Source organism: Chinchilla lanigera, unplaced genomic scaffold (assembly GCF_000276665.1).
Source record: "Chinchilla lanigera isolate Chin_1 unplaced genomic scaffold, ChiLan1.0 scaffold00185, whole genome shotgun sequence".
In the NCBI taxonomy this organism is placed as follows: Eukaryota; Metazoa; Chordata; class Mammalia; order Rodentia; family Chinchillidae; genus Chinchilla; species Chinchilla lanigera.
Window position 1 is genome coordinate 975,752 of NW_004955586.1, and position 21,823 is coordinate 997,574.

General features: G+C 39.0%; 1 protein-coding gene across 6 annotated transcripts in view; it reads right to left on the reverse strand.

Moving 5' to 3' along the window:
- Positions 1-21,823, reverse strand: part of Cdkl5 (cyclin-dependent kinase-like 5) — a 205,828-nt gene that overhangs the window by 183,866 nt on the left and 139 nt on the right. For 2 of the 6 annotated variants that reach the window (XM_013509898.1, XM_013509894.1), the window contains exon 1: positions 21,602-21,671. The exons of 1 other annotated variant lie outside the window; for it this stretch is intronic. The gene's annotated coding sequence lies outside the window, so the exon portion shown is untranslated. Of the gene's footprint in view, positions 1-1,248; positions 1,328-20,968; positions 20,987-21,601; positions 21,672-21,823 lie in introns of those variants that run through there. 3 more of the 6 variants (XM_005414442.2, XM_013509897.1, XM_005414443.2) reach the window with 3 other exon arrangements.

The window sequence follows — 21,823 nt, forward strand, 5'->3', positions numbered from 1 at the left end:
ACTTCAGAACATTCTTTATACATAAAGAAGAAAACTGAACAAAGGGAGAAATGGGGTAGATGAAGAGTAGTGAGGAAATAAATTTGAAAAACAGTGAATGTTCACTCTTTTTTATAGGCTTGCAGTGGCTTAAACAAAGCAAAACAAACATGTGAGTAACAATGTGGGAAGAGGGGATAAAGGTTAAGAGGCAACCACTCTAAAATTTTGATCTTATTTAGGAGATAAGCAATAATAGTTAAATTTAGAGGTAAGTAAATGTGAATGTTAAAATGTTAAGAGTAACCAAATTTTTGGCTTTGAGGTCGGATAGAAGAAATAAAGCTAAGAAGAAAAGAAATAAGGAAACTGTAGCTTTAAGGCATGATGAAAGTTATCCAAGTTTACCCATACCTTTACTCACTTGCCTGTTGTTTTTTTCCAGGCCCATCACTCCCAAATTCCTAAAACTCTTAAAGATATGATAAGCCCACCATTGAACCTAGCTGACAATGTCAGCTTTCCTTTTAACCCACTAAAGGGCAACAACCTGATTTAAACTAAAGAAACAGACACCAGGTAATGATAAATGATTTAAAAATTGTCCTTAGGCAAAACATCTTAGATCATCCATCTTAAGGACACCTACAAAACCATGTATCTGTATCTAGATATAGCCACATATAGATCTGTGTACAATATAAATATAGGTCTATATAATCTGTATCTAGATATAGCAACATATAGCTCTGTATACAGTATATAGATCTATATAACTATATATAGAGAGAATTACATATATCCCCAACCCCACCTAGACCACGGTGTCTCACCCCTGAGCACCTGTACTCTACCTGCCTTTGAGTGGATCCTGCCTTAACTCTACCTAATCAGCCTATGCCTCTCATTGGCGAGTTCTGAAATGCTTTTCTATAGCCATACATCAAGGACCCGCCTAGGCTGAGCTGAGATCCCAAGCTCCTCTTTAGAGGGACCTCCCTGAACCCTGCTCAGTGACAGCTTCCACTCTAAAATAAGAGAGCTGGAAGAAGGATTGTTGCCCTCCTTACAATGAGAATGAACTAGGCTAATTTCAAATTCAGAACTTTCTTTAAAACTCAACAGGAAGCAACCAGTTGGCTCAGAAAGTAAGGAGAGACTGGCCCCAAGGAAACAGGAAACAACATGTCTACCTGGAGTGGACCACCACTGGACAATAAAAAGGGGAGTTCAGATAGAAGTGGTGAAAGTCTAATATGTCTTACCGACCTACAATGGAAAATCACCAATAGCTGCAGAAACTGGGGAGACCCTAACCTTCCCCTGGCTCTTCTTCCCCACACTAACCCTCAGGCACTCAGAGGGAAGAGCCCTGAGGAGTACCCATTGTGATGTAGCATTGTGATGCGTCTAATGGAACACAGTGGTACAGGCTTGTAATCCTAGCACTTGCAGAGGTAGAAGACCAAAAGTTTGAGGCCAGCACAATAGAAGACCAAAAGTTTGGACTATATAATGAGTTCAAGTCCAGCCTGAACTACATAGTGAGACCCCGTCTCAAAAACAAAGACAAAAAAAAAGACACCACCCAGATCACTTCCCTGGCTCCATCAGGGAAAACCAGCCTTTATCAGAAAGGAAAAATTATGACTGCTTCTATCCTTAGGACAATGGTGAAAGCTCACAGCAAGGGCAAGGAGGGGAGGGGGCCCTACTTTTAGGAGAGAAGCAGGATTCTCCAATGAATCCACCTCAACAACCCCAAGAGTAGCAAGAACCTGAAACTGAGGCCTAACCCAGAAAATCAGAGCCCACATCCCACCACTACTCGTCCCCACCTGCAAGCTAAGGAATTTGCAGGAACAGTAAAAGCAAAATACCACTGGGAGAGAGAAGAGAAAAAGAGCATGTAAAAAGACACTAGGCACAGTGCAAAGGGGGAGACCTGAACTTCAGAACAGAATTTAAACTTGTGATACACAATCTCTCAATTTAAGAACAAAATATTTCTAAGAGAATTTGAAGCCCAGGTACACTAAGGGTAATCACAACAACAGAGAAACTCAAACCCAGCTCAACTCTTAACTAGATTCACTCAAATCCCAACACTACAGGCCTAGTAGAAAGACATGTCTATTTACAGACATAAAAATTATGCATCTCAGTCTCCAGCATTCTATACAAGTTATGCTTGCAACAACAATTTCAAAAATCACATGGCAAGCTGGGTATGGTGGCACATGCCTGTAAGCCCAGTACTCTGGGAGGCTGAGGCAGAAGGAATGCCAAATGTGAACCCAATCTGGGCAATTCAGGGATTTAGCAAGACCCCATCTTGAAATTAAAAATTTTTCAAAGGACTGGAGATGTACTTCATTACAAAGGCCTTGGGTTCAATCCGCAGTACTGCAAACAACAACAACAAAATCACAATGCATACGAGACAGCAAAGAAAACATAAAGACAAAGAACTTAACAGAACCAGATACGCCCCCTCAATAAGTTGGAAATACCTAAAATGAAATTTTAAAAGTTAAGTAATATGTTGAGGGCTCTAACCCAGGAGAACAATGTGCAAAACCAGATAAGTAATTTCAACAGAGAAATGGAAACTATAAGGAGGAATAAAATGTTAAAAGTGGAAAACATTTACAAGAGATAGAGAGTCCCTTCAATGGATTCATCAGTAGACTCAGTTCAGCCAGGGTAAGGATGAATAAAGTTGAAGATAGGTCAATATAAATTACCCCAACCAAAAGAGTAGGGGTCAATGAACATGGAACATATGAGATCTGTGAGACAATATCAAAGGCCCTAACATACTATAATTAGGTTCACAGAAAGAGAAGAGAGAATGGGACAGACTACTTGAAGTGATAATGGCTAAAAATATCCAAAATTATCTTATGACATCTAACCACAAATCCCAGATAATCAGAGAAAACAAAGATAAACACCAACAAATGGATGTATACATATACACTTGGTCACTATGCAACAATGTGGACTGAATTCTATAAGCTCTAAAACTGCCACTCCTTCAAAACCAAACTCCTCTGTCAACACGATCACCAAGCATTCAGCCGCACTACTGCCACTTCATATTGCTTGCTTCAGTCTACAAGACCTTGCTAGGTCATACCAAGATTGCAAGCCACCTGCACCCTAGCTATAAAAGAGATGGGGATATAAGTACTCTGGGAAGGTGAGACCTATAGTATGAAAAATTATCAAAACGTAAAGAGAATATTTTAAAACGCTGGGTGACCCAAAATGACAAAAGCCTACTACAGCACGCTAAAAACCCCTCCAACTACCCAGCAACAAATTCACCTAGCAGGTTTTTAGGTGACATCATTATAATCTCAGCGGGATTTTTTTGTAAAAGCAAATATTATACCTCAAGGTGATAACATATTCAAAACCAGTTTTCTGTTCTAACGAACGTAAGTAGCAATCTAGGGGTGTGTCAAGCCACATGATACATAAGCAACATCTTTGCAGAATGTCAATTTAACTTAATGTTAAGTACAGTACAATACAGATACACATATACATGTTTATAGAATAGAACTCAACATGCCTCTAAACTCATGCAAAATCATGAATAATCTCAAAGAAATGTCACGCTTATAGTTGTCAACTTTGGCCTCCTCCTCATGTACCACACCTTAAAAGCTGGTAGAAAAGTTTTGGGAAGCCAAGTGTGGTGATATACACCTGTAATCCCAGCACTCCAGGAAGCTAAGGCAGGAGGATCACAAGTTTGAGTCCTGCATGGGTAACCTAGTGAGACTGCCTCAAATTTTTAAAAAGTAATAAAAAATAAGGGCAGGGGATATAGATCAGTGCAAAGGCCCTGGGTTTAAATTTCAGTACCACCAAAAAGAAAAAAAAAAGTTTGGGAACTCCATAGAGAGCCATTAGCACTTACTCATACCCCAATATGGATCATTTCATAGAACACGTCTGTCCTCCACAGATGACTAGATGTAGGAAAGGCATGTCCATAATGGAGAGCAGAAAGGACGATCCACTAGATAGGTACCTGCACTGGCCGGAGGAGATGATGGAGAACAGAAAAGGTGGACCCTTTACAAAAGAAGTGTTTATCGAATATTTCCCATGTGCCAGGCAATGTGCCACATGCTGAGGCTACCACAGTCAGTGCTCCACAACACCACAGAGATTATAGCAGAAAACAAATACAATCTACTCTTCACTTTTGCATAAGCCCCACCCTAATTTAAAGTCCTAGTTTTTGTATTTGCTTCATACACTCTCAGGTAGAAGTTAAATGGACAGAATAAAAAAGAAAATCAAGATCCTGGTATGTAGCTGAAGCACAAGCACCAAACCAAGGCATGGAATACATAAATCCATGTTATTTCTTGCAGTTCTCTTACCCTTGTATGTCTGTTCCTAGATCCACGTCTTGAATACACCTGCTGCCTGAAAACCCCTTCCCTGGACCTGACATTCGGGAACTCCTTTAAGACTCTTCACATGCTCTCACAAATCACTGCCTTTTCTTGTCTGCCACCCCATCCAAGTACTAGGGATTAAAAATCCAAGGCTTTCACACTGAGTTCTATCCCCAGCCCTCTCCTTTGAGACAAAGTCTTACTAAGTTGCCCAGGCAGGACTCGAACCTGCTATCCTCATGCCTCAGCCTCCCAAAGTGCTAAGATTACAGGTGTGCACCACCACTGTCTTCCGGTCTAGGACACTAGCACCCCATATTTTCATTTGTACATGCTTATTACCTGATACTTTGGTCACTGGTTTTGGTCTCTTCTGAAGGTTTTACAAACTCCATACTGGCAGAACATCACAGCCTGCTTTTGTATCCCCCTTCCCTACCATGACTCTGACATCTTTTCAGTTGCCTGAAAGTAACAAGATACCCAAACTGTTACCCTAACATAAGGTCATCCAAAGAAGGTAAGTGTGGACTTCCTTTACCAGTCCTGTACACAGGTGCAGAGTAAAAAACACCTCTAAACCAAGGGCAGTACCCCTGGATGCTACAGAAACCACCAGTAGAAAAACGTCAATTTCAAACTCTAAAATCTGAAATGAGACAACACTTTTTAGATAAATGCCCTGGGCTGAGTAGAAAGTGAAAAGGGTAATGACACAAACTCTTCGAGTTACCAGACCAGAAAAAAAGATTAAAAACACAAAAAGAATACTGAGCAGCTATAGAATGGTTCAAAAAAGCGTAAGAAGTCATGGCAAAAGACAGCTAAGTTAAAGGCTGCATTAAAATGTCAATTGCAAAGGAAATATTTGAAGAAGGAGGTGATGCTGTGATCATTCTTTGTATATGTGGAGGGGGAAAGCGGACAACGACACTCTACACAGACACAAACTAAAAACTTTACACCAAGGAACACCTGAAAGAATGCTCATCCAGTCATCAAGGCAAGCAGAAATTACGCACATTAAAGATTTCCTAAAAAAAACTAAACATGCAAGGGATGCTTACTGTAGGAGAAAGAAATCAAGATACACAAAGTAACACCTTTTTACATCCATAAGCTCATTTGAACAAAGTTAGACAGAAAAGTTTAATATAAAAGACAAGGCCATAGAATGTGAACCAGATTTGAAAATGGTACTCTTGCTAAAGTTTGGGGCTCCTAAACAGTATTAACAAAATTCTCTAAAGGCATTGTAGGTGCTCAAATGTTATTTTATAAAATATGAAATAGCACAAATGATGAAAAATACTAAATTAGATCACAGATGTTATATTTGGAAAAAATGAAGGTGTGAAGCTAATTTAATGTTTATATTTAATGAAATATTTCATAAAAATATTAAATATCTTTGCTGGGGCAAATACCAGTAAAGAGTTTTAAGTTTAAATATGGAAGAGAGCTAAAACTGTTAGAAAAAAATATTTTAATTCAGTTATAAATAGAAATGACATTCCTATATAAGGTTAACAGTGGTGAAGGATAAAAGAAAAGGAGTCTTTAGAAAATTAAGGGTAATTTCTATAAAAACAATGAAAAGAATACCACAGATGACAATCAATCAAGGAAACAGCTGCAAAAATTTTAATGAGATGGGGGAGGAAAATTTTTACCTTGCAGAGATTGTGACCTTTTTGGCAAATTATTAAGATTCCACTGAGCTCAAACTCTTGGCTTTTTGCAGCATTTCAGCTCATGTCCCACCCCCGCTTAAAGCCTTCTTCAGTGGTTTCCCAGGAGACTTAGGACAAGTTGAAAAACTTAGCAGATGGACAACTAAGCCTTTTCAAAACCTAGCCTCTCTCTGCCTAGTCCTGCATCATCACCTGCTCCTCTACTTTCCAGCCATTCTGGATTTCTTCCAGTTCCTTAAAAAGCTCCCTCTTTTCAAAAGCCTCTCTCTCTCTCTCTCTCTCTCTCTCTCTCTCTCTCCTTCTCTCTCTTTTCTCCTGTCTTTCTGTCTCCCTCTCTCCTCCTCCTCCTTCTTCTCTCTCTCTCTCTCTGTCTCTGTGCCTCTGTCTCTGTCTGTCTCTCTCTCCTCCCCCTCCCTCCCTCTATCCTTGCCTCAGGGCATTTGCACCTTCTGTCTGGAAAACTTATTTCCCCATCTAAAGGCATCCTTTTTAGCCTTCAAGTTTCTCTTTAATGTTACTTTCTCAGGGTGCTCCACACTGAACCAGTTATACATGCTCACAGTACCCTGTATTTCTCTGCCTCTAACTCAAGACTCTAAGTTCTTTGAGGGCAGTGCCTACTTCTGCTATATCTATCACTTGATCCAGCCTCTAGCAGGTACTCATTAAGTATTTATTCAATGAGCGAAAGTCAGATCCTCAGGATGCAAAAAGGATTATTTTAGAAAAATTAACTAATAAAGTATGAAACACCAATTTGCACAGAATTAGTTTGTGCCTACCTCAACTGCATTTTCAATAAGTACACTTAAGATCAAACTTTTTCTTTTCATGTGCATTGCTCAACTTAGTGGTAATTTTTTAATAGTAATTATCACAATTTAAATGAATACGTTCCACAAGAGAACAACAAACCAGGGTGACAAACCTGGACATCTGGAAAAAATTCTAGGAGATGTCACATCTGAAGCAGCTCTGGTCATCTCTGAAGACTTCTACTCATCAGGAAACTAGTTTCTACAATTAGCCAATGTCAGGGTAGTTGATATGGATTTACCAAGTCAGTAAGTTGTTCTTGAACTATTATTTATCACCAATTTTAGCTGCCATATCTTCCTCACATAAGTGTAAGGGTATTTAATTTTATTATCCTAATACAATCTCATACTGCCAAGAACCTATCTTCAGGCATAATACAAAATCTGAAAATAGGCTCTAAAACTGCAACTTGCCTAAAGTAATTTAAGACAACCTGAAAAAAAAAGCTTAATATATTCATCCATATGTTTTGTGAACTTCCAGAAACCAAAGTTGTTCTTACTATCAAAATCATATCTCCCTCTAAATCAAAATTGTCACATTGTCAGAAACCATTTTATGTGTTGCTATTTGACATAGCCTCTTTCTTACAAAAGATACAAAATAACAAAAAAATCAGCTGAAGCTATTAAACAATCAAAAGTAAAAAGCAAGCCTATTCCAAAGCCGTTATGATTGAACTGACAGTAAAATATTAATATCAGACTGGTGTTGTGTGTCTAATCTGTTTGTTACTAAAAATCCAGACACAAGATACCACGCAACATTACTGATTTACCTGCCTGACGCTTATAAGGATTACTTTCCATAAAAAAATGTTCATCCATAAGCAACATAAATTAGTTTCCCAAACACTTCCAACCAAGCCACTGCTCCGCTATTATGCATACCACAAAAATAACATCTACAACATCCTTAAGCTATCCTATGAATAGTGCCCATAGACACAAGCAATACACTGAACAAAGAACATCTCAGAAGGTGTCAGAGATTAGTCCGTGCGTTACAATTATTATTTTCCTGGTACTGGGGATTGAGCCCAGGGCCTTTACAGTGAGATATATCCCCAACCTTTTTAATTTTTTATCTGGATACAGGGTCTTGCTAAGTTGCTCAAGCTGGGTTCAAACTTGCAATTCTCCTGCCTCAGCCTCCCAGAGGGCTGAGATTATAGACGTGTACCACCATGCCTGCCTGCTGCACAATTTTATCACATTCTATAGCCTCAAATTAGCTTTACTCCCCCAGACCACCCTGGCAGGTAACTAGAAAATGACATAAGTGGGAAAGCCATGTCTAAATCTCACAACAATCCAGACTGAAACAGTGCAGAAAGTAGAGGATATGTCTGAATATCTGAATTTGATGAAGCCTGCTCTATGGCATGCACAGTAGACGTGGATCTGTCAAGAGAAATTAGAGCTTAAAAAATAAAAAGCACAATGTCATCGGCTTAAAATCAAGAACACCAATTATTTCGCCCATGGTCTTAAACCTGAAAGTAATTTTTCTTGCATGATAATTGTATTACTTTATTTATTTCCCCCCCCCCCCGGTACCGAGAACTGAACTCACAACCTTGCGCTTGCCAGGCAGGCACTGTGCCGCTGAGCTAAACCCCCAGCCCCAATAATTGTATTACTTTAATCTTGATTTCTTTCCTCTGAATTTCTAACACAGCACTGAAAATATTATTTTATTTTCCAGGTTCATAAAGAAGAAACCAGCCAAGCATAGTGGTGCACACTTGTAATCTTAGCACTCTGGAAGACTGAGACAGGAGGAGGCCCAGTTTGTAGCCAGCCTAGACAACTTAGCAAGACCCAATCTCAAAATAAAAAATAAAAAAGGGGTGGGGACATAGCTCAATCCTACGTTCAATCCCAAGTATGGCAAAAAAAAAAAAAAAATTAATCAAAAATAAAATCAAAACTACAAACAAAAGGTAATTTGAATCATTTGTAGTATTATCTTTTATATTCTGCTACATATTATATGTAGGCAAATGCTGAAAAAAATGACAAGATGTTTGAGATATTTTGTAAACACATTTTTAAAGCTCTGCATGACTTTTTTTTAATCCATCTCTGATGATTAAAGGATTTAGGTGAAGCAAAGAAATAAGGTTACAAAAAATTCACATTGTTAGGAGATTTTTCAAGGTTGATGGAAATATTCTAAAACTGTATTGTAGTGATAGTTATACAACTCCATAAACTTACTTAAGAATCATTGATAACACCTTTAAAAAGAATGAATTTTATGGCATGTAAATCACACCTCAATAAAGCTGTTAAAATGCATAATGGAAAACTGTACTTTGTAGAGAAATCAACAAAAACTTCAGTGTAGGCCCCATCTGTGTAAAACATCCATCCTGCCTTGGTCAAGGGAATTTCTGGCCCTGAGGCTGTATAATACTCATCACTATTTTCTAACTTTATAAGTGACAAAAGTGATTTTCATCAATTATAGAAAAAGAGGTTAAGTCCTTTTCCTCCCTAACATGGACCTCTAACTGTTCTTTCAGAGTAAGCAACTCTTTGGCTCCTTAATGATGAGTCTAAACAAAACAAAAACAAATCAATTACAACAGGCTTTAGGTAGCAAAAAATTCCGGGTTTTGTTTTGTTTTGGTGTGGCATGCTGGTGATCAAACCTACAGCCTTGCTCAGGCTACTCAAGTACTCTACCACTCAGTGACATCTCAGCCCTGAAAATTCTACTTTTAAGCAGAAAAGTTTTCTTCGGAGTCCAACTTTCATGCATAAAACAGTAACACATCTCTGTAGACATCATTCCTGTATTTTATTTTACTGAAGTCGGTATAATTACAGACAAGATGACTGTCTACAAATTGTAATGGCTTCCATTTTGCTTCAAGAATACATCTAATCCACAAAATTGAATTCAAGGAATACCTTCATAGCCTTTATTAGTGTAGCAAATTTAATCAAAGTTAGTCAAAAGTTAAAAATGGAACATGCAGAAACATGAAACACCAAGTGGTTAATTAGAAATAGTTACCTCATTTGGGGCATAAATGATTATGTGCAACCTTTATTTATGAAGAAACAGAACTAATAACCCTGTATTAGAAAAGTCTCCAATTCAGGTTGACATTTTCAGCAATCCTGATGGATCTGACTACAGCCCCCTATATCACTAACGCTCAAGCAGCATTGCCGAGGCAGCTGGTCAAATCCAAGAAGCATATTTATACCTCCCACGGTACAAGGTATAACAGGAACCCAAAACATGCTTCGGGAATCCAATTTCTAAGGAAAAGTAGAAAGCATGGTTTTAAAAAGCATAGCTTCAAGTCAGACTGGTTTGGATGGCAATTTTGCCTCTTTTGCTGACTCGTTGGCTAATCTGTACAAATTATTTCTGAGCCCATTGGATATGTACCTGGCAAAAAAGAAAAACACCTACCTCACAGAGATGCTGAGAATACACATATATACACCTGTATTCGTGCAAGCAATTTGCCACAGTAGCTGGTATTCAGTAAGGCTCAATAAACATAATATTGTAAGAATTACAGACTAACCAAAAGAGACCACACCCAAAATATGACATTGATTAGAATTATCGTCCACACACAAATATTTCTATGAGCTTAACTCAAAGTGCTGATGAGACACGGTTAGGCAGATAGTTAGACATCAGCAGGGGTGCGGGACAAATGGGAGGATACAAAACCGCATTTACTGATAGTTGATTAAAGAAAAACATCAATGTGTAAAACATATATAGAAGAAGCATCCAAGATGACAGAGTGGTAAGCAGCAGAGAAAGACCCTCTGGGAGAGTCGCTGTCCAGACGCTGGAATATAGCAATGTGAGGAAGACAAGAAGGAAGCAAGTAGGTCACCTGGACTCAGGAAGCATCTGAAGTGCAAATTGAAGACTACAGAGAGAGTGAAGAGAGAAACACCAACAAAGAAGGAGTAGGTAGCCAGAGCTGCCTTCTCCCCGAGACAGGACTTGCTGCACAAGAGGAGTGATTCAAACCTGCAGGCACACAGTGACTACTGGCAACCCCAGAGGCCTCCACAGAGAGATGGGGTAGTGGAGAGGAAAAGTGGAAGTAAAGGACTGCACTATCTGGTAGTGAGTGCTGAGGGCTCAGTAGTCCCACACAAGAGAGGGATTGGCCTGGAGCTATCTTGGAGAGAGGCCAGTGAGCTCAGAACTCAGAGTGGCTGCCAGCTCCATCTAGTGGTTCCCAGTTGGGTGCAGGCCCACAGAAGGTGTGCTGACGGCTGCAGGCCGAATGAGTCTGGTCTCGGCCAGAAGGTACCAGCTGGCTGAGATTATCCATTGCCCCAACAAAAACCTACCGCTGGATTGCTGGGATAAATCAACATGGATCGGGACTCTGTCTCCACACATTGTATAGCAATGACAGCAGAGAAAAACCTGTAAGTGGACTTTTTTCTTTCTTTTTTCTCTCTTGCTCTTGTTTATTTTTTGTTGTGGTGGTGGTTGTGGTTTTGGTTTTGGTTTTTTCCACCACTGATTATAATTATTATTTTTTTTTTTTTTGGTGGGTACCAGGAATCAAACTCAGGACCTCATGCTTGCCAGGCAGGTGCTGTGCCACTGAGCTAAATCCTTGGCCCTTCCGCCACTGATTGATCTTATATGTATATGAGTGTGAACGTGGTTTCTACCCTCTTTGTGGTTGTGGTTCTGTTCTGTTCTTCTTTTTATCTCTTCCTTCTTTCTTTCTCTCCATTCCTCTGCACCAGATTCCCAAAGTTAGTGTGATCCCCTTTGACCTCTAGCCTTACTTCTAATCTCTTCCTCTTCTTCTACTTGTCTATTTCTCCCTAACTCATTTTAAATTTTAACCCCTGAGGGCAAAATTGACATATTATGAATTTGTATACTGCATATACTTTTCTGGTTTTTTTTTAGATTTTATTATATAACTATATATACATATATAGTTATTATATAACCACAAATCTAATTTATACAAATCTAATCTAATCTAATTTAAAGGTGGTAAATTAATGGTTAGCTCAGTTTGTCATTCTCTAGGCTGTGTGTGATGCTATTGTGATTGCTGATGGTATAAAAATAGCCAAAAGTGACATAACTCCTGGTCTTCCAAGACTGAAATTGACTAAGGGTCACAGAAAATACTGTGGCACAATGCCAAAGAACCTGAGGTTGGGCCAAACAGGCAAAAATTTCTCATCCCCAACAAAGTAAAGACATAGGATCTTGCAACACACTCAAAACCCAAAACCAAGTTATACCTGGAAGATACCTCAGAGTAGTCATTCCCTAAGTGTTCTAAATACTAACAATAAAGCAACCCCCCACAGGCCATTTACAAGCATCACCCCAGGAATTAAACTAAAACAAGAAAAGAAAATGAAAAGAAACTTAAACAAGATGCAACCCCGCACATCCAGTTGACCAAAGGCAAATGCAGGGGTCATGAGGTGAGACAACCCAAAAGCCACCTACTTGGCCTCTCTGAAGTGGTAACAACAATGCAATTGAATGAAGCTCTACAAAAAAATCAAATTAGAAATAATTTCTCAGATAACTGCAGAGATGGTGTTCACAATGAAAACCATGCTCAAGTGACTCTAGAGCAGATACACACAAAACAATACAGGAACTTAAAAAATTATTGAAGCCATGAATGCTCAGCATAGGAAAGAAATGTAATCCATAAAGCAGATTCAAGGATATCCAGGAGAATGAAAATTCCATTGAAAGTATCCACAGCATATTAAGCCAATGTGAGGACAGGATCTCAGATATAGATCATGAAAAGAAAGATTCCTTAAAAATGGCAAAGGACTATGAGAAATCAACCCAGCAGCTGCTAGATGAGGCAAAGAAGAATAACTTAAGATTGACTGGAGTCAATGAAAAACAAGGAAATACCACAAATGTTATTTAAAAAGACTGTTCATAGATGACATGATAGAAAACTTCCCTGGTAGGGAAAAAAAATAGACATACAGAAAAGTGAAGCATATAGAAAATGATCAAAAAAAAAAAATCTACAGCCAGGCATATCATAATCAAGATTCCAGAAATTCAACACGAGAACAGAATCTTAAAAGCTATCAGGGAAAAGAAATAAATCACCTGTAAAGAAATCCCATCAAATCACACCTGACTTCTCAGCACAAATCCTCAAGTTAAGGAGAGATTGAAGTATTTCAATTTCTAAAGGAAAACAAATTTCAACCCAGATTGACATACCCTACAAAACTACCTTGCAAAACTGACGGGAGAAATAAGATACTTTCATGACAAAGAACATCTGAGGAAATTTATGACCACAAAACTAGCTCTCCAAAATACTTTGAAGGACATTCTAGAAAGAGATAACAAGGACTACAACTCCATGAACTCCAACGAAAGGAATCCATCAGGCAAGAAAAACAATTAAAGTTATAACCATCAGTGTTAATGGTCTCAATTCACCAATCAAAGGATATAGACTCGCAGAAAGGATCAAGAAGCAAGATCCAACAAAATGCTGCATACAAGAAACACATTTAATTCCAAAATAATTTCATAGACTGAAAGTGAAAGGATGGAAAACAATACTCCATGGGACAGAAACCAGGAAAACAGCAGGAGAAGCTACTCTTATTTGCACACAAAGTGAATTTCAAGTGAAGACTGATTAAGAGAGATAAAGAAGGTCACCACATCCTTGAAAACGGAACAATCCAAGAGGAAAAGATAACAATCATAAATATATATGCAACAAATACCAATGCACCCAACTATATAAAACACTATTAACAGGCAGGAAAAATCAAATAAGCACTAATACAGTTGTACTGGGGCATCTTAATACCCCACTGTAGCAAAAGGACAGATCAACTAGACAAGAAATAAACAATGAAATACTACACTTGAGTCAAACTTTTGAACAAATGGACTTAGTAGATGTCTACATAGTGAGTGTTCCACCCCACAACATCAGAATACACATTCTTCTCAGCTGCACATGGGACATTCTCCAAAAAAGCTACATATTAGCTCACAGAACATGATTAATTAAATGTAAAGAAATTGAAATTCTCCCATGCATATTAACAGATCATAGTACAATGAAATTGGAAATCAATGCCAAAAGATACCACAAGAACTTCATAAACATGTGGAAATTAAACAGCACCCTCCTGAACAACCAATGGGTCACATATGAAATTAAAGAAATTAGACAGTTTCTACAATTAAATGATAATAACAACATACTGGAACTTATGGTACACTAGGAAAGCAGTCCTAAGAGGGAAATTTATAACAGTGAATACCCATATCAGGGAAATAGAGTAAGTGCAAATAAACAACTTAATGGTGAACCTCAAACTTACAGAAAAAGAAGAGGAGGTTAAGCCAAAAGCTCTTACAAGGGAGGAAATTATAAAGATCACAGCAGAAATTCATGCACTGCAGACTAAAAAAATAAATACAAAGAATCAATAAGTTGAGTTGATTCTTTAAAAGATTAAACAAAATTGGTAACACCTTATCCAACCTTCTCAAAAAAAAGGAGAAACACTCAAATCCACACAATTAGGAAAGAAAAGGGTGAAATCACAACAGACCCTGCAGAAATCCTGAAGATCATCTACACCTACTTTGAAAACTTATATTCTAGCAAGATGGAAGACGTAGAAGAAACAGACAGATTCCTAGATACATATGAACTACCAAAGCTGAATCAAGAAGGTATAAATATCCTAAATAAACCAATATCAACCAATGAAATCACAGATTCAATTAAAAACCTACCAACAAAGAAAAGCCCAGGCCCTAACAGATTCACTGCTGAACTCTCAAGAGTTCAAGAAATTTAGAGAGGACCTAACACCACTACTTCCCAAACTCTTTAATGAAATTGAAAGGGAAGCAGCACTCTCAAATTCATTCCTGGAAGCAGGCATTACCCTGATACCAAAACTGAAGAAAGACCCAACTAAGAAAGACAACTACAGGCCAATATCCCTAATGAACATAGATGCAAAAATCCTCAATAAGATACTGGAAAACAGAGTGCAGTAAATCATTAGGAAGATTATACACCATGACCAACTGGGATTCATCCCAGGGATACAGGGATGGTTCAACATAGGCAAAACAACAAATGTAATACACCATATTACAGAGCCAAGAACAAAAATCATGATCATCTCAAAGATGCAGAAAAAGCTTCTGACAAAGTACAGCACCCATTTATGATTAAAAAAAAAACCTACAGAAAATTGGAATAGATGGTCTTTACCTCAAACTGATAAAAGCCATTTATAACAAACCAACAGTCAACATCATACTAAATGGACACAAAAACTGGAAGCTTTCTCTAAAATCAGGAACAGGATAAGGATGTCCCCTGTCTAGTCCTGGAAAATTTAGCCCAAGCAATTAGACAAGACAAAGAAATAAAAGGAATAATGACAGGAAAATAAGAAGTTAAATTATCATTATTTGCAGATGACATAATACTCTACATGGAAAACCCCCAAAATGCCACTAAAATCTGCTAGATTTAATAAGCAAATTCAGTAGCATAACTAGGTAAAAGTCAACACTCAAAAATCAATAGCCTTCCTGCACCCAAATAACAAACTCACTGAGAAAGAAATTAGAGAAACACCTTTCACAATAACATTGAAAAAAATGAAATATGAAGGAATCTATCTAACAAAGGATGTAAAAGACCTCTACTTTGAAAACTACAGTACTCTGAAAAAGGAAATTGAACAGGATATCAGAAAATACAAAGATATCCCTTGCTCCTGGGTACAAAGAACCAATATTGTGAAAATGGTCGTAATTCCAAAACTGTTATACAGATTTAATGCAATTCCGATCAAAATTCCAATAGCATACCTCACAGAATTAGAGAAAACAATCATAAAATTCATTTGGTACCAGAACAGACCTAGAATAGCAAAGGCAATTCTGGGCAACAAAGGGAAGGCAGAGAGTATCACAATCCCTGACTTGAAATTATACTATAAAGCTACTATGATAAAAACAATGTGGTACTGGCAAAGTTAAAAAAAAACAGACCCCAAAGATCAATGGAAGAGATTAGAGGATGCAGAAACAACTCCAGACATACTCAGCCACCTTATCTTTGACAAAGGTGCCAAACACATTCACTGGAAGAAAGACAGCCTCTTTAATAAATGGTGCTGGAAAAACTGGCTCTGCACATGTCAAAAACTAAAACTGGAACCGTGTCTATCCCCATGCATTAAACTAAATTTGAAATGGATCAAAGATCTAAACATAAAAACAGAAATATTAAATCTGCTGGAAGAGCCGGGGATATCAGCAGCACAAGCACCTGCCTGGCCAGCACAAGCTCCCGAGTTCAATTCCCAGTACCAAAAATAAATAAACAAATAAATAAATAAATCTGCTGGACGATACAATAGATAAAACTCTTGAAGACACTGGTGTAGGCAAAGACTTTATGAATAAACCCGGACTGCATAGGAACTATCAGAAAGAATCAACAACTGGGATCTCGTCTTATTTAAAAGCTTTTGCACAGCAAGAGAAACCACCAACAGAGTGAAAAGACAACCCAAATGTGGGAAAAAATGTTTGCCAGTTGTTCTCAGACAAAGGATTACTATCCTGAACATATAAAGATCTCAAAAAAAAAAAAAATCAGACCTCTGAAATTTAAAGACCCAATCCAAAAATGGGTATATTAAGAAATGCAAACAGCAAATAAATATATGAAAAAATGTTCAAAATCACTGGTCATTCGAGAGAAGCAAATTAAAACAACACTGAGATTCCATCTCATCCTAGAAAGAATGGCTATTATCAAGAAATCAACCAAGAACAAATGCTGGAGGAGCTGTCGGGGGGAAAAGGAACCCTTCTCCACTGCTGGTAGCAGTGTAGACTGGGGTAACCACTATGGAAATCAGTGTGGAGATTCCTCAAAATACTAGGATTGGAGGTCCCATCTGACCCAGCTATTATCCTACGGGTAACTTCCTAGAAGAATTAAGAACATCATACCACAGCAATATATGTGCATCCATGTTTATAGCAGCACCATTTGTAATAGCTAGATCTTGGAAACAACCCAAATGTACATCAACTGAGGAATGGATAAAAAAGATGTGGTCCTTTTATACAATGGAGTGCTACTCAACCATAAAGAAGGATAAACTTGAGACTTTTATAGGTAAATGGATGCAACTCGAAACCATACTCTTAAGTGAAATTAAACCAGATACACATATTGTCTCCCTAGTGTAAGAAGCTGAAAGAGTAAATAAGATCCAAAATGTACAACAGATATTGTAAAATGGGAAGAAACTGTTCAAAAGGAAAGAGAAACTGGGATGGGGAAAAGGAGAAAAGGAAAGGAAAAGAAAAAAAAAATATATATATATACAAGCTAGTTAAGATAGTTATACTACCAATTTCTCTTAGTTAATTGAAAAGAAAGGTTTGTGATAATATCGTTTGGACAATTAAATGCTGACATCTTGTACCCAGAGAAACTAATTTAAAGATGACAATACGCAATGTATTAACCTAGATGTTACGCTCCTATGATCTTATTTTGAAATTTTATTTTTTTCTCTTTAAAAGTAAGTGCTGAGCATCAATTCCAAAGATCTGAATGGGGCTGGAGATTTACCTCAGCAGCACAGTGCCTGCCTGGCAAGCGCAAGGTCGTGAGTTCAATTCATGGCACCGGAAGAAAAACAAAACAAAACAAACAAACAAAAAAAAAAATCAACCATCTGAATGGGGTGGGTCTTTTTAAATTAATAATTTTCTGTTAATTCCCAAATCTGAAATGTGTGGTCCAGCTGATATAACACTATCAGATGATAGGGCCTGGCATATAGCTCAGCAGCACAAGCGCGTGTCTGGCAAGCACAAGATCCTGTTTCAATTCCCAGTACCAAAAAAAAAGACAAAAAAGCTATCAGATGATAGCTTAAATGGTATAGTTCTTTTTAGGTAGAAGGTCTTCCCTCTCAGCATTCACATCTACTGACAGAACTGTCCCCAAGTTTGCATCTTAGGATGAAGCAATATATAAACTCAAATGAGGCCAGATCTTTGAGTAGTTCAGTCACCCATGTACAGCTCTATATAAAGGAAACATTCTAAAAACTATTAAAAATTAAAATCCAAGTTTGAAAAGTGCACCACCAACAAAAGGTTTTTAATGTTAAGTTTAAGATTAAAGGCAAAAGCCAGGCGTGGTGGCTCATGCCTATAATCCCAGCACTCAGGAGGCTGAGGCAGGAGGACTATTGCAAGTTCAAGACCAGCCTAGGCTACAAAGTGAGCTCAAGGCCAGCCTGAACTGCATAGCGAGACCCTGTCTCAAAAAAAAAGACAAAAAAAAAAGATTAAGAGCAAAGTAGAAAAGCCTCCAAATAAAGTTTAAATGTAAGCCCCCCACCCAGGACAGGTAATCAAACCAGGGCCAGGGCCATGTGCTCTTCCATAGAGCTACCTCCCCAGCCCTAGATGTAGTCTTTTAATTATAACATTTTCCTAAGTTGAAATATGTGGTCCAGCTGACACGACACTATCAGATGATAAGGAAACTTTGAGATTCTATCTCCTCCTCTATCAAGGAACTTGGTGTTGCCAAATTATTTAATGTTGCCAAAATTAAAATAAAATTCTAGCATCTAAAATTACCTAATTCTGAGTAAACAGATTTTTCTACTCAGAAAGCAACTTAACACTTCAATTTTTGATATTTTTGAACCAAAAATAGATTCCATAAAGGACTTCTCTTGCATGTGGATACACTTCTTCTTAAATGCAAGTCATTATTTAACATCAATTTATTATATGAAAAAGTCATATCCCTGCCCTAAATGCCAAAAATACAGTACTATACTAGCATACCTTCTGAGACCTAGAGTAAAGAGGATAGCCACCAAAGTTCTAAAAATGGAAGGAGGAACAAGGTAAAATTTTAACCGACATACTGAAGAAAACATATTTTCCTTGCTCACATCTTTACAAATTCCCTCCAGCCCATTTCTCAGCTATAGCTGAATTTTCTATCACAAAGTAAATTTAAATGTAAATCATAATCAAAGGTTAACTTTCTGCAAGAGAAGCCACTGTCATTTTGAACAATGCAACTATTGTTGAGAGTCTCACACAGATTCTTGGTCATGGTGGTAAAACAAGGCTAGGGGGAAAACAGCTACTTAAAGGAATTTCTCCACCTCTGTATTTTGGGTTGTAATATAAGAATAGTGCAACCTTCAAAATAAAAATGCCATGTAAAATCTGGTTCTCATTAAATGAAACTGCCTTATCCCCCCCATGTACCATATTTGGAACAGAATATATCTGACTCGCCATCAGTCAACCTTCTCTTACTCATCTGTGTGAGATAGCCCTGCAATTTTTTTCACTGGGAACCTTTCCTTTTAAAACCCCAGGGAATAATGTAGATGCCACACTGATTTAAATAACTCCAAGAACATTAAAATGAAAACAATGGCAGATTTAGTTAGGAAACTTACATAAGTAGAAATAAACCCGAGTGAAGAGGTAAAAAAACAGCCCTACCACAAGTACCTAATCATGAATAAAACTGTTAAGACTGAACAGAGAAAAAAGTAATGCTCTGTGCAGAATATTTCTAATTGTTTTTAATAAATCAAATTTTGTTCTCAAAAAATTCAATTTAGGAAATATGCTAATTAGGACACTAAGCTGTTTTTCTATGTACCTATACCTCAAATTAACCACTGCAGTGATTATTCTAAAAGGGCAAGACAGTTGAAAGGGATTTATACCCCTTTCAATTGAGGTCACCCCCGTCCCAACTACTGTAAAATGGCAGTTTATTTAATACTCTTGGAATGGTTAACTTTATTCTGTATGCCTCTTTTGGAGTTCTATTATTTAATACAGTCAAACGGAATGGTTGTGGGATTTTTTTTTTTTTCCTAACTAGGTTTCCTTGTACTTGTGAAATGCTCAGCATACACAGTGCTGGCAGCTTCAGTTCCACAGCCTCTCTGATCTGACTCCTCCCCTCACCCCCCAGCACCCCCCCAAAAAAAGATTTCCTTCCCAAATGTTCTCCTCTCTGCATTTGTCAACAGAAACACCCACTGGTGGTGTCAAACTGGTAATACTGCTGCAGGCTTCTACTCTGGCTCCAGTGTCAAAGCCAAAAATGCTCAAACCTAAAATAGTACTTGTAATAAAAACAAAACAAAACAAAAAAAGGTTTGCTAGATATTAAATATATGCTCGAAAAGAGGTACATCTTTTAAAATTGTATTATTAATGAACCTAATTGAGTTGTTAAATATAAGATTATTCTCTTTCCTTCAACACCAAACACACAGGGATAAATACACATAGCCTCTTCACATTTTATAAATAACATATTTTAAAACACTTAAAGGAATTAAAAACACCTAAATACCATTCACGTGTAATTCCCAACACTATCGGTTAAAACGTCTTTTTTGTAACCCTACAGCAAGAACGAACAAGGTGGAAATGTTCCAGCAGATGTTACCTAAAACGATAATCCTGTATTATACATATTTATGGGTCCTGTTTCAGCCCAATGCTCTCAGACAAATTGATTTGTGTAATCTTTTACATTAACTACATAACCGTTACATTCAAACAAACCTAAATCGGGATGCACGAAAGAAATTATTCTGTGTCAACAATACTTTCTAAAATCAGCTTGAATTTCAGCCAATTGAAATAAATTGTTAACAAAATACTGATCTGCAACTACTTAAATATCACAGCATCCGTCTAATCTCTGTAGAGATACTAAGGTCAGGCTTTTCTTATTCAGGCATCTGTGCTGTAATACTCAAGTGAAGCGAAAAACAAAACCCTCAAGGAAGAGCTGCCTCTACACCGAAATATGCTCAGGTTATTTTTTACCCCAACGTGGGCACAAAACGTGTCAATGCGAGAAGGACCTGCTCGTTCTGGGAGACGGTTTCAATCCCCAGGATTCGATTTCTGTAAGGGTCCAAAGGGTATGAAGACCTGAGAAGGGGCCAATTTCTGCTCCTCCCGGCCAATGCCAGTCGTGAACTTCACAGCAACGCCCGAAACTTGTTCGAGGAAGGCTGCAGGAGCCGCGGCGCTGGGCGACAAGTCGCTCGCCCACCCTTGCGGGCAGCCAAGGTCAGGAGGGCCGGGGCCGCCACTAGAAGCCCCCAGCGGGTCGCGGGCTGTCCCGAAACTGGGAACTCGGGCGGGGGCTCCGGCGCCCCAGCCCCTCCTCAGCGCCGGCAGAAAGGGGCTCCCCTCGCCGCAAGCCCCGGGGAGTCGCGCCGCGAGGGCGACGGGGCGGGGACGCCGCAGCCACGCCGCCGAGGGGAGTCCCGCGGAGCGGCCTCGACCCGTCGCCCCTCTTCCACACTCCACTTCTTCACACCCTAAGACCCAGCCCAGCCTCCGGGGAACCCCTTCCGAAGGCGCACAGGCTCGCCGCGGAGGGGCCACTCCAGATTGGGACGCCCTCCCCGCGTCGCCCCGTTCAGGACGGACCGGCGCCGCCGCCCCTTCTCTTGTTCGCCCGAGGGGATCGGGTGGGTCCCCTCTCCCGGGAAAAGCTGGGTGGACACGGGGCCGAAGTAAGGGGAAGAAGGGCTGCGGGCGGGCGCGGTCACTCACCCTGCCGAGTCCCCCACCTCCAGCCGGGGACCCCTCAGCTCCTGAGGCCGCTGTCGCTGCTATACCTTCCCCAGTGGCAGCGACAACTAATCGAAACCTCCGGCCCCGCCCTCTCGCAGGAGCGAACGCGCAGCCTAATTTGCTAATTGTACCGCCCCGGCCTGCCCATTCAGACCAATAGGAAAGCTCCTCGGGCCCCGCCCGGTCCCGCCTCAGCCCCGC